The sequence below is a fragment of the Olea europaea genome, unplaced genomic scaffold (assembly GCF_002742605.1).
Source record: "Olea europaea var. sylvestris unplaced genomic scaffold, O_europaea_v1 scaffold1975, whole genome shotgun sequence".
Taxonomy (NCBI): Eukaryota; Viridiplantae; Streptophyta; class Magnoliopsida; order Lamiales; family Oleaceae; genus Olea; species Olea europaea.
Window position 1 is genome coordinate 26,303 of NW_019237607.1, and position 10,236 is coordinate 36,538.

Below are 10,236 nucleotides of genomic sequence, written 5' to 3' on the forward strand. Positions count from 1 at the left end.
ATAGCAGGAAGAGCAAGGTCACAAGCACGCAGAGTAAGAGATGCCTCAAGCTCCACCACCACAGGTTGAGATAAATGTACAGTTGTGGCGCCAGATTTTTCACCACCACCACGGGAACCAGCCGAGACGTACAGAGTCTCCAGGAAGCTATGGGGAGTTTGACGACTGAGATGCATACAGCCCACCGTGACATCCGGTTTTCCACTGATATGTCACGTGCTGCTCGCCAGGATGCCCATGCAGCTAGGAGGGAGATGGAAATTATGAACGGTCGACTCAGTGTGTATGTAGGCAGGGTGGATGGCATCCAGATGAGGGTAAATGAAACTTGGGAGCGTCTGGACCGTTTGGAAACACGTTTTAAGGGAATCCATGATGAAATGACACAGCAGTCAGCACTGATGAGAGAGATCTTGGCGCGCCTACCTCCACCTCCAGCTGATGGTACTGCAGGTTCTAGCTTCCCATCGCAGCTCCCATATTGATCAGGGGAGTATCGTTTGCCTCATTTGTACTCATTTTCCTTAAATTCTGCCATCTAAACTTTAATTTTCGCATTGAGGACAATGTCTTTTATAAGTTCGGAGGATGGTGGCATAATTTGAAAAAGACATTCAGCATGTAATTAATTGCATTTCCACAATCCATATTTAATTTGACTAATTGTTGCATAATGCATGCTTGTGAGTGAATATTGATTATGCTTATATGTATGCTTGTGTGAGCTTAATCGCCTTGCCGGCTATGATGTTACTATTGGATTAGTATATTTCAAAACTTTGGAGTCGGTGTTAATTAGGCCAACTAATACTTGTTGATGTAATACTTGACATTCTTTATGCACGTCATTCATGCTTTACATGTTAGGTAAGTGATTGGGGTTTTGAGCATAAAGTAGGAAAATAATTATAACCCTCTATTGAATTAACCCGTAAACTACCTTAAGACAGTTTTGGTGATAGTTGAGCTATTAAAAGAGAACACTGAGATAAGTGAGGCTCAGTGCATGAATTATTGTGTGAATTGCCTAAGCCAGTGGGATGAAGAGTAGGTGAAAATTTTAAATTAAGGGTTGGTTTTGGATATCAGATGTCTAGAAAAAATAAGGGCATAAACTTAATTTGTGAGAATAAGACACTTCTTTTCGTGCCTTTATGACTCGAGCAAGTAAGCCTGTAAGGATATTTCAAAATCTAATGCCCTAAGGTCAATTGATCTGGGAGTCACCGGCCCAAAACTCGATACATGGGTCATATAGAAAGCAAGAGGTAAAGAGCTTAATAAAAAGTCATCTGATTGAGCCTTTATAACTCGAGTGAATAAGCCTGCAAGGGTTTAAAACCTGGTGCCCTAAAGCCAACTGGTTTGGGAGTCACTGGCTAAAGCTCGTTACATGGGTTATATAGAAAGCAAATGAGAAGATAATAAAAAAAAATTAGAAAACCAGAGAAAAGTGAGAAAAACAAAAAGAGACAATAACAAGAAGAAAAACCCTTGGACATTTGGTGGAAGAAACTATACCTTTGAAGCGAGGCAAGTAACCTAGTTTAATCTTGAGTGTCGAAGCAATCAAAACTAGGAAAGCCTTCACTTGTGGACATGTGAACTTGTGATAGTGAGATTAATCCAAACTACGAGAGGGTGAGAACTATAGCTAGGTAAACTCATAATTTTTAAACACAACCCCAGGATAATTGAGTGAAAAGAATAAGTTTGGGGGGTTGTGTATCTCTCGAGTGAGTTAGGAGACATTTGACCACTTGGGGTCGGGACTCAAACTCATCATGAACTTGATATGTTAGCATGAATCCACACACACACGTCAAGTATGCACTTAACAGGTAAAGGTTGATGTCATTTTGCACTGATAAATTTTCATATAATCAATTACTTAGTCCAATCCTGAGCCAAGGCAAGGTGTTAAGCCATGTTTGTTCAGAACTATATCACTATCTTGTTTGAGGACAAACAATAGTTCAAGTTTGGGGGGTTTGATAAGTGCTCCTACGAAATCGATGATGATGATGATGACAACCTCCCCTTCTCCAGAGAAATTCAAAGCTTTCCGATGCATGCAAACTTCAGGTCTCCTAAAATCCCAAAGTATGAAGGAAAAGGGAACCCATAGAAATACCTGACTAAGTACATGACGCAGATGAGCCTTAGAGGAGCCATGTCGGTACTGAAATGTAGGGCCTTTCATCTAACCCTCACCGGAGCTGCTGAAGTGTGGTACAGCAGATTACCACCCCTAAGCATCAAAAGCTGGCCAGACTTGAAGAAGGCATTTCTGAACCAATACCTTTCACAAAGGGAATGAGAGGCCCCAGTGCAACGCCTGCAAGACATGAGGTAAGCTCCTAGCGAGAAAGATGGCCTCAACATGAGCACTCTATTTTGGAGGGATGTACTCAGTAAGAATCCCACCACCTATGACGAGCTGGTTGAAATGATGAGGGTAGAAATCGTCAATGAGGAGATGATTGACCACGGGAACCGTGCGGCTCAGGGACTTCTCCCGCCTCAGAGGCAAATGGGTCAAGGACCAGCCGCATACCTCGTCATCCAGCAATGGACCCAGGTCGGTCACACAATAGCCCCTACATCCGGACAGGCATTGGCTTCAGCCACTCCAAATGCAGTGCTAGTGCTATCATATGAAAATGCTCCTGTTGAGGCATGGTCATCCGAGGGAACAAACAATCGAAAGAAGAAGAAGATGCAATCAAACAGGCATCTGGAAGGGACAAGGTTCTGCACCTTTCACCAACTTTACGGACATGACACCAGCGAATGTAGAGATACTCCTCGATCCTCGATCTGAAGTAACCCACGCTCCTCGAGAAGGGGTGAATATACCCACAGGTCTACCTCCCCGAATAGGGGAGAGAGGTTATATAGAGACCAATCACCCCGGAGGAGAGAATCCAGGGACAGAGGAGAATCCAAGCATAGGAACCAGGCCCCATCTGGAGGCCAAGTTATCAAGGAAATTGATACAATCATTGGAGGACCTCACATCGGGGGCAATACCAGAAATGTCTAGAGGAACTACACAAGGGAAGCAAATGATTCACCAATGATTACTTACATTGTCAACCAGACCCAAGAGGCCAACAAGATGGCCCTGATCACTTTCTCTCAAGAAGATGCACAAGGAGTTCACCACCCTCATTGTGATGCGTTAATGGTAAGAGCCGTAGTGGTTCGAAACAGACTTAAATGCATGCTGGTCGACAATGGCAGCTCGGTGAATATACTGTTCGGATCCACTTTTGATAAAAGCATAGTCAACACGGGTTGATTCCTATGACCGACCCGCTATTTGGATTCACTATAACCGACCCGCTATTTAGATTTACTGGCGACAGCATCGTCCCACAAGGGCGAATTACTCTACCTATCGAGATAGGGTCAGCCCCCTAGTAGCCCACCACTTTATGGAGTTTCTGGTGGTGGACTACAAATCAGCTTACGATGGAGTATTGGGCCGACCTGCCTTGAAAGATCTTTAGGCAGTTACATCCATCCATTACTTGTGTATGAAGTTCCTAATCGAACATGGGATTGCTATAGTTCGAGGCTACCAAATGGGCTCAAGGGCATGTTACCTCAACTTTCTATGAAAATTCAAGCCCCGCACTATTAATGTCATTATAACAGAGGCTGGTAACGAAGCCATGGACATAGAGATGCTCGACACCCCTGAACAAGAGCATACCTCCGAACAGGAGGAAGACGTCAACATGGTAGATGCCCCTAAAGAAGGGCACCCTCTTGATGAGTTGGACCCTCGAATTATCGAGTCTAAACCAAATGTGACTCGAATGGAAGAACTAGAAACTTTCTCCATCAACCCTGAAGACCCCACTCAGGTATTACGGATTGGGAAAGTATTACCCCCCGAAGTGAAGGAAGAAGTGATGAACTTCTTGAAAAGGAACCTGGATGTCTTCCCCTGGAAGCACGAAGACATGATGGGAATGGACCCAAGGATCGATTGTCATCACCTTAACATCAACTCCTCATGCGCCCCCACAACGATAGAAAAGATGAGCCCTCAATTCAGAGCGATATGAGACACTCAAAGAAAAAGTCGACAAATTTAGCCGCAGCGATTTCATCAGAGAACTATCTATCCGAAGTGGATATCCAACCCGGTCTTCGTAAAGAAACCTAGCGAGAAATGGAGGGTGTGTGTAGACTTCACGAATTTGAACAAGGCATGTCCCAAGTACAGCTTCCCTCTCCCAAGATAGACCAACTAGTGGACTCCACTGCTAGACATGAACTCTTGAGCTTCATTGATGCATACTCAGGGTACAACCAGATACCCATGTTTCGACCTGATGAGGAATCCACATCGTTCATCACAGACAGAGGATTGTATTGCTATAAGGTGATGCCCTTCAGATTGAAAAATGCCGGAGCTACATACCAAAGGCTGGTCAATATGATGTTTGTCGAGCTCATTGGCAAGACTATGGAGGTCTACATGGAAGATATGCTAGTTAAAAGCCTCCAGGCGAAAGAACGCGTAAGTCACCTCGACTAGACCTTTCAGATTCTTAGAAAGTATAAAATGAAGTTGAACCCTTTGAAGTGCACCTTCGGGGTAGCTTCGGGTCAATTTCTAGGGTATATTGTAAACCAAAGAGGAATCGATGTAAATTCGAAAAAGATAAGGGTCTTATTGGAAATGAGGTCGCCTCAGAAGCCGAAAGAGGCCAAAGCCTCAACGGTCGGATAGCCACACTCAGTCGCTTCATCTTCAAGGCCACTGACAAGAGCCTACCCTTCTTCAAAATCTTGAAGCAAGGAAAGAAGTTCCAATGGATGGATGAGTGCGAGGAAGCCTTCCAAGTGCTGAAGAAGCACTTAGAAGAGGCAACCTTGCTATCCAAACCTGAACCACGAAAACCACTGCTGCTGTACTTAGCGATCTCAGACGAGGGTGTCAGCACAGTCCTTGTCAGAGAAGAAAACACGCATCAACTGTCGGTGTACTATATTAGCTAGGCACTACTCCCAACGAAGACACACTACCCAGATATGGAAAAACTTGCACTCTCCCTTGTTACAGCATCAATGAAATTGAGACCCTACTTTCAGGCCCATTCAATCGAATTTCTCACCAACTTTCCCCTGAAGCAAGTGTTGCAAAGAACAGACGCTTTGGGCCATTTGCTAAAATGGGCAATCGAGCTCAGCGAATTCAACTTACTGTTCTGACCCGAAAACGCCATCAAGAGCCAAGCCTTCATAGATTTTGTGGCTGAATTTGCCAAAGCCCCAGAAATAGAGGCAACAATGGAACCAATCGAGCCCCCAACATGGAACCTATTTGTGGATGGGTCGTCAGGAGAGACTAGCTTCGAAGCAGCAGTAGTTTTGGAAAGCTCAAAGGGCCATAAGCTAAATTGAGCGGTCAGGTTTGACTTCAAAGCCTCGAACAACACTGCAGAATATGAGGTCTTCCTAGCAGGCCTTAGACTAGCGAAAGAAATGCAAGTGAAAAGACTCCTAGCAAGTAGCGACTCGCAACTTGTAGTAAGTCAGGTCAACGAAAAGTTTGTAGCCAAAGACAATGGCATGGCTGCATATCTTAAATTGATTATGAACCTAGTCCCTCACTTTGAGAGATTCGAACTGGTTCAAGTCCCACGCCTCGAAAATACACACGCGGATGCCCTGTCCAAGTTGGCCAGCAACAAGAATTCGGAGTTGCTAAAAATTGTCCCAATTGAGCGCCTATCGAAACCCTCCATCTCTGGAGGCTAAGAGGTACTATGGATTGAAGGCACCCCACTTTGGATGCAACCCATCGTGGCCTACCTCAAAGATCAATCACCGCCAACCTCGAAGAGCGAGGCGAAGAAATTGAGGAGGAGAGCTGCTCAAAGATGATGTGCTCTACAAAAGGGGCTTCGTCTAGCTGCTTCTTTGATGCGTGGGAGGAGAAGAAGCCATGTATATACTCAGGGAGATCCATGAGGGAGTCTGCGATAGCCACTTCGGAGGAACGGCTCTAGCACACAAAGTACTTCGACAAGGCTACTTCTAGCCGACCCTGACGAGGGACTCTTACCAGTTTGTTCAAAAATGTGACAAATGCCACCGCTTCTCAAATATTCAAAGACTACCTTCTCAAAGCCTCTCCGTGGTCACCAGCCCGTGGCCATTCGCCAAGTGGGACATAGACTTTATTGGCCTGATCCCAAAAGGAAGAGGAAGCGCTACTTTTGTCATTGTTGTCATTGACTACTTTACCAAGTGGGTTGAAGTTGAACCTCTAGCAAAAATCCCTGAAGCGAACACTACAAAGTTCGTCTGGAAAAATATCATTTACAGGTTCGGTATTCCTCACTCTTTAATGTCTGATAATGGAAGGCAGTTCGACAACAAAAATATGCGAGACTTGTGTGACGAACTCAGCATAAGAAAGGACTTCTCAACACCTCATCAGCCCCAAGTAAACGGGCAGGTTGAGGCAGTGAACAAAACTATCAAGCATACCTGAAAAGGAAGCTTGACGCCTCAAAAGGGGCGTGGGTTGATGAACTTTTCCATGATCTCTAGGCCATTTGAACAACTAGCCGAACTGCAACAGGTGAAACACCCTTCTCCATGACCTACGGATCCGAAGCCATAAGTCCTGTCGAGGTGGGTATCCCCTCTCATCGTCGGATACATTTCAATGAGATCGACAACGACGTAACTTGAGTGCACAAGCTTCACCTCCTAGAGAAAATGAGGGACTCCTCTCAAATAAAATTGGCCAAGTATTAGAGAAAGATGACCCGTTATTACAACTCTAAGGTCAGAAATCGAACTCTTCGTATGGGGGACCTTGTCCTCAGAAGGGTCTTCCAATCATCGAAGCCAATTGGGTCTGGAGTGTTTGGATCAAACTGGGAAGGTCCTTATCGTATCCGCCAGGAGTCCCGACCCGGCACTTATGAAATTGAAGACATGGCAGGGAAAGTGCTGCCTCATCAGTGGAACATTGAACTCTTGAGAAAATACTATCAGTGATAAGTGTATGTTCTGATCCGATCTCCATTTTGTCTAGTCTATTGTAACATTCCTATCTTGCTAAGTGGTGAAACTGCCTTAGTAAAAGACAATGTTGTAAAAGATTTAAGTTATAATACCTCGGTTCTTCAGTTTATATGGATCAATTCTTCTGTGATCGACTGGTTATTATTGGTAAGTAATGCTTAATATTTACTTGTTACTCATCAAGATACAAACAATCCAGCACAAATGAAAGAAGTGTCAATACTTAGCAAAAATTTCCATTCCATTAATCACAAGATTACAAGAATTGGACCGAAGCCATTACAATGAGTCTTAATCTATTAGCACTATAGCCCCTGCCCCCACCTGGGCCTCCTAATGAAACTATTTCTACCCCTGTAACAGCATCTCTAGGAGCAGCAGTGGCTATGTCGGGGCGACCCCCGGTAGGTCCACCGAACTCTTCCTCCGAAGTCGAGATGTCCAAGTTCGGGTGGACCTCTCTGAGGCGCTGTCGCATAGCTTGGGCAATCCACGAGGCCCAATAATTGGCAAAGGTGTCATACAGCATGTGCTCTTCAAAGTGGTCGATAAAGTGCTGCACAGCTGACTCCCCAACTTTATTTGCCTCTGCCTTTAAAGACTTGATCTCTTCAACTTGGGCCTCCGCCCACTGCCTCATATCTCTCTTCTCCTTATTCGAGGCATCGAGGGCCTCCACTGCGAGGCGGTGATGCTCGTTGGCATGGTCAATTCGCCTCATCAGAACAGCTACATGGCATTCAGTTTCATGTAGTTCTTTCTTTAGCTATTCTGACATGGCCTCAGTTGCCGCCGCCCTCACCTCTACCGCTACTTTGCCTTCCTAGCCTCCTCTACTTGGGTCCGGGCCGCCGTCACCTCGTCTCCATAAGAAGAGGCCTTTTCCAACTATTGGGCTAGGTCGATATTTTTTGCCATAAGGTCCTTCACCAGACCCTCCAACTGAACACTGGTGCTCAACGCCCAAGCGAGGTAGGCACTGTTAGCAGCCACAAGATCCTCGGCTGAGCAGGACGACGTGTGGTCCCCCAGGCCTCAGTCCAGTACGTGCAATGGACCCGGGCCACAGCAGCAGTCTTTGAAGTGAGGGCCTCCAGTACTTCCTTCACTGGCTCCTCAGAGGTGTAGCCCAAGAAATCCTGCTCCTTCAAGGGATGAGCCCTCTTCTTCCTCTCCTCTGCAGCCATCGGTGCAGGAGACGCTGCAGTAGTGGGGACAGATGCCAACATTGGGGTCACCTCAGGTACACAGCTAGGCCTCTTCCCAATCACAACCCCTGTGGGGATCGTCTTTTACCTCGTGGCCACCCTTGCCACAGTAGGGGCCCCTAGAGGCCCAGCTACCCTCTTGCCCTTCTTCAGCAAGGGCTCCTCCTCCTCGGCCCAGGGAAATTTCTTACTGGCAGCTACCAAGTCCTACATTTGTTTCTTTTCGGCCAAGGAGGACGTCTTCAGGGCCCTCGCCTCAGCCATCATCCCTTGGATGGTCTTAAAGTCCGGCTTCAACGGCCTCTTTTTGTTAAAGTCATCTGTAGAAAACAAGACAGAAAATCAGATGTTTGAATGCTTCAACCATAGACTAATGATGTAACCTCTGCACTCACCTTGGGAGGCCATCAGCTCGTGCTCCATAAAATGGATGTTCTTCCTTATCAGCTTGTTGTAAGACCTCCTCTTCGGGGGAAGCTGATAGACGATGCAGATAGTGTCGAAGTTTTCTGTAGACAACTCGCATCGAGGAAGAGGACCTGCAAGAAAGGATGAGTTACATTCCGAACGCAAGTAAACATATTTACAGAGACGAAGTACTAGTACTCTCTAAATGTGGAGTATTTGGTGGGAACAGTAAGGGGTGCCAGGGGGTCACCCTCCATCGTGTCCCATCTCTCGGAAGCCCAGAACCACGAACTCTTCCATTTCTTGATGGAGCTCGACAGATCGAACACAAATGGAGTGTAAGACCCCCAGGAAGTCAGGTAATACCATCCCTTCATCTTATCACCCCCCACCGCGACCTTTGGTATATAGAATGTTTGGAAGACAGAAAAGGGCATCTCCTCCCTATAGGATGCCTCCTTCCACAACATCCATGAACCCACCATCTGGCTCCAAGAGTTTGGATTCAATTGGGTGGGGGCTAGGCCATAGGACCTTAATACATATCTAAAGAAGGGATAGCTAGGCAACCTAAGCCCCACCCTCAATATGGCCTCGCTAACAACCACGCACCCCGATCTTGGGTAACAGGCTCGCTCATCCGGCCCAGGAAGTATCAAACCCACACTATCTGGGACTCTATATTTGATCCTAAGCCTAGCCAGGTCGACCGTTTTCAACTTAGAAGGATAGTCAGATGTCCCCCAACGTACAAAAGTGTCCGCAGGGCTATCAGGTCACCTCCAGAGGTTTCCTCCCCCCCCCCTTCCAAAATTGCCTCAAAAATTTCAGCCAAAGTGGCCAAAATGGGCTCATCTACCCTGACAACCTCTAGATCCCCTCCAGAACGCACTACTCTCAGAAGCCATCTTCAAAATTCAAAAAATGTGAAAAACTAGGGAAATACTTACTGAAATAAACGGATTAGGGTTTTCTACAGTCAAAAAATAAGAAATGGCCCTCTGAAACCTGCCAGAAACTAAAAATGTTGCCAAAAACACTTGAAGATCATCGAAAATCGCTAAGAAATTTTGAGACAAAGACTGATTTCACAAAAGTGAAAACCTCTCAAAATGCTCGAGTCCTCCTTTTATAGGAGACCCCAGATGATCCCCACGGTTGAACTCAAACGATGTCAATCTAGGTCGTTCATCTCGTCACAAATCTGGATCGTTGAAATGAAACGTTAGATTTGATCAATGCTCAAGACCTAACAGTGCCCCTCACGCACGCATAAAACGCGTCACCTTGAATAAACAACAGCCATCAACAATAACTAGCCGCAGTAGCCCTTTTCTGGGAACAGGCATCACATCCAACTATCGCCTTGGAAATATGTGAAGCTATCACATCGATTAATGTCATCATAACACTTCAGATCAGAGGTAATCCATCCTAATTCGCCTCAGATGAATGCACTCTTACCCAGCTTCAAAAGCTTCCACGCCACTAACGCGGAGTCTCCTGTGGGTTACCGCCTCAGTCGCATGACCATTCAGCTTTACAAGGCTTTAGTCAT